This window comes from Papaver somniferum, chromosome 1 (assembly GCF_003573695.1).
Source record: "Papaver somniferum cultivar HN1 chromosome 1, ASM357369v1, whole genome shotgun sequence".
Taxonomy (NCBI): domain Eukaryota; kingdom Viridiplantae; phylum Streptophyta; class Magnoliopsida; order Ranunculales; family Papaveraceae; genus Papaver; species Papaver somniferum.
Genome location: NC_039358.1, coordinates 20869496 through 20873345, shown reverse-complemented (window position 1 = coordinate 20873345; position 3850 = coordinate 20869496). Strand labels below are relative to the sequence as shown.

Genomic DNA, 3850 nt, shown 5'->3' with positions numbered 1-3850 from the left:
TTTCCATTGACGACCCTTGATATGTTTTCCAAACTAATTCTTTCCTCCACGACCCTTGTTGGAGTCGTTAATTTTGATGGTCGTTAATGTGTAAATTTTTTAGATGACGACCCTTGGTAGAATCGTCAATGTTCATTATATTACCATGACGATTTTTCATAATCTGAAAAAGTTGCAGGTTTGAGTCGTCAACGGTGGTATCAACTAATTAACGACTTTCTAGAATCGTTGGGATATACATCCCTCGACACTGACGACTCTTTCTCTGAGTTCTGGCATAATGTTTATGGATCAACTCTTTCTTCATTTTGAGAATTGGTTTCTTTGTTTTAATCAATGGGATCTTCATTAGCACCCTCATTTTGAGATGACGACATCTCTTTAAAAACCATTTTTTTTAAAATTTTTAATTCTAAATCTGATTTTAATCTAACCACTCTAATTAACTTAACTTAACTAATTATTAACACTAATCATCTAGGAATAATTTAGCCATTAAATTTTTGGATAAGGGATAATCCCCAATTAGGTTGTGATGACCCTTTTTGTCCTGTAGTGTGAGGCCCCTAATTATTTTCCGGGGCCCCAATTAAGCGGTGTATATTATCTTTTTTATTATTGAATTTTTATTTAATCAAATAAAACAAATAATAAAAAGGAAATAAAAATACTATCTCTACTCGCGAGATCTTATTCTTTCTACATTCTCTTATCAAAGTATTGTACAATGTTCTCTGCAAATCGTAAAAATTAATTTTACGCCGGATCTTAAATCAGTGCTCAATTATGAATGGTGAATCTATGATCAGAGAAATGAAGAAAGAAAAAAGAAGACAATAATTGATGAACCCATCACAAAAGAGAAAATTATTATGATTTACGTTTCCTAAATCATGTTCCAGAAATTTTAAGAACCACTTTTAATAATCAAATATCTCAAACCAAATCAATGAAGAAACACATTGATTTTCTATCCTTGTGATGAATATGTTGCTTCATTCTTCCTTAAAATCTGTTACTATTCTCAACCTCTTGAAAACCCATGTTGAGAAATATGAATCAAAATTTATACCTAACTGATTAATCTCGTAAGCCAATTTCAACAGCAGCAGAATCAGTTTTATCACAGTCTTCGATCTAATCTCAGTTGATAGTTGATATTAGGTTGAAACCCAATTTCAAATTTATTCTGAAAAGGCTATGTTAGTCATTGGAACAGTTGGACAGGGAGAAGAACATATCCTCAGGAACAAAGAGTTTTCCTTTTACTTATTTATTTCGTTAAATAAGAATTCAACGAAAAGATAATATATTGTTAAAATATAATCCACGTGGCGTCCTGTGAGTGGCCGGGACAGGGGCACAGGGGGATTTCAGGGGACAGACGATCTGCACCCGCTTTTGATTTACTTCTCAACTTCTTTTCTGTCAGTGTTATTCTTTTCGGTTCATCCTTCTTCTATGATGTAGCTCCTCGAATTAAGGTTTGATTTATGTCTCACATAAAACGTCTTTTTTTTCTTCCGATCCTTCACCTCTCCTCTCCACTGTGAATCTAAAATTCTCAACGAAGGCGACTTAGTCCCTGGACGAAGAACACAAAAGAAAATCATCTTCGTGTTTTGGAAATCCAAACCTAAATTTCCCCCTTTTGTCTCGGTGTTAATTTGATACTAAAAATCCCATATTTTTCTTCGAACATAGCTGGGGTTTTGATTTCATCTTTTGATTTAGGGTTTTATTTTAATGGATGGCCCAATTTAATTTTGATTTCTCTTTTCATGTTGCCCAATTTAAATTCTTATTGTACTACAGGGTCTTCAAGGAAGAGAAGCAGATTGGGGTTGGTGGTTGATCTCACCAGGCAGTTCCACTTTCTACTCAATAAGGTATGAATCCCTCTAGGGACATGGTTCAATCTAAGCTCCATTAATCCGTCTTTTTTCTCCCTCTCTGTAGAACTGTTAGCCTACCATAACAACTCTGAAATCGATTTCCCAAAATCCAGTTTGATAAATAAAACCAATCTTGATAAATATTCCCCAATTTGTATTGCTTCAAAAAAAAAAATTATGCCAGTCTCTGTTAAGCTAAAGATGTTTTTGCTTCGTCTTATGTGTAAAGTTTGTGTGTTTCGGTTCCAAAAAAATTGGTATGTGGATGGTTTTTAATCTATGCGATTTTCGTATGTGAAAGTTCATGCAGTAGACTATTTTAATATTCGACTAATCCAATTTGCTATGCCGACATATATATGTTACAATACAACACTAGCTTCAGTCTACTTATATTGTAGAATAACACTTTCACTGAGGATGCACCTTTTGGAACTATCGGTGATATGGCTAGCATGAGGCCAACTTAGCGCTGACTTATAGGAAAATTAGGTATGAATAGATGTTGTCTCGAAGTATTGATTCCTTCCTGATTGTCAAAGTTCCTAATTCCGAACTACAACTTTTGACTCACGACTCTTACTGGCGCAGGGGATCGACATGAGGCAGTATAAGCAATGACGATGGGTGTCAGACGACTAACTTCCGTAGAAGGTAATTTTCCTGCTGCCTCCTACAGGGAATACATTTCTTCAGAGGTGAAGAATTTCGCTCGACGGTGTCATGGTAACCTCCAACATCTACATCTGGAGAACGAAAACCTAGGTATCATAATCGTAAAGTGAGTTGGAACGGCATCAGTATGCAACAATCCAGCGAGGCATAGTTTTTAAAATCGTGCGATTCGCTTCAAATCGCATGGAAGAATTGAATCTTCCCAGAATCGTATAGATTCGGTATTTTATGCGATTGTGACCTTGAAATTCGTTTGACCACTCAAGTTTCTTCACTATTTAAAAACATACGCCCCAAGGAGTTTCGAACTACTATCATACCGCCTGTTGCCATCTCACTGTAACCAATTGTGCTGTGACTTGGCTTGGCGATAATGAGGAGATTTTAATTGATTTATCCACTTTCTCATAAAACATTTAAGCTTGAATTTTAATTCTTGTCATTTCTCTTTTACTAAACGCAACAACAATCAAGTTGCAGATAGTATTGTGAATTCTGTGAGAGAGACAGCTATGCATGTTTATCACACTAGTAATTTCCCTGAATATCTTTGTAGCCTATGGAAAAGGATTTACACAATCCTGTTACTTAAGCAATAAAATTTTACTTTATTACAAAAAAAAAAAAAAAAAACCTACTCATTCATTGAATATTGCATGTACATTAACTTTATTTCTATATATACATTTCCATTTCAAATTTATAATGTACATATAACGATTTAATAATCAACCGTGAATTTACGATTTACGATTTAACGTACGATTCGATTCATAAAAATGAAAAAACGATTCACGATTCGATTCACGATTTAAAAACCTTGCAGCAAGGTATGTATTTGATCAAAAAATTTCCAGTTTCTAGAACTTTTTAATTTCGCCAGAATGCAGCTTTTGCTTTAAATTTGTAGAATTCAGTTTTCTATTAATATGTTTAAAATTCAACTTTAAAAATGCTAATTATCATTAATTTTTATTACAATGATAAACTACAGTGGGTTTTAAGTTTTGATTTCAATGGGTTGTTTATAATGAAAGTACTATTGGTTACGTGCTTTGTCATCCTCTTCTGTACATGGGTCATATTTTGTTTTCTGTATAAGAAAATTGTTTCACATTGTCTCCATTATGGATGATAATGGAGCTTATGGAGCTTTTATTTATTCAATTTGTTAAAAACTGAACTTTAGAAATCGGATTAACTGACGCGACCGTAACATTTTGAGGACCTGAGAATAACAATATTACTCAGTTAGGGAGCGAATGTTTTAGGTGTAGTTG

At 33.9% G+C, this 3850-nt stretch overlaps 1 long non-coding RNA gene across 2 annotated transcripts; it reads left to right on the top strand.

The window, feature by feature from the left end:
- Positions 1–665: 665 nt before the first annotated feature.
- On the top strand, positions 666–3203 carry LOC113280923. Of its 2 annotated transcripts, XR_003325844.1 has the most exons (4): positions 666–1484; positions 1816–1889; positions 2297–2387; positions 2487–3203. It is a non-coding gene; the product is annotated as an uncharacterized LOC113280923 (long non-coding RNA). The 2 variants fall into 2 exon arrangements; XR_003325847.1 differs by lacking the exon at positions 2297–2387 and having other exon boundaries at positions 670–1484.
- The last annotated feature ends 647 nt before the right edge of the window (positions 3204–3850 follow it).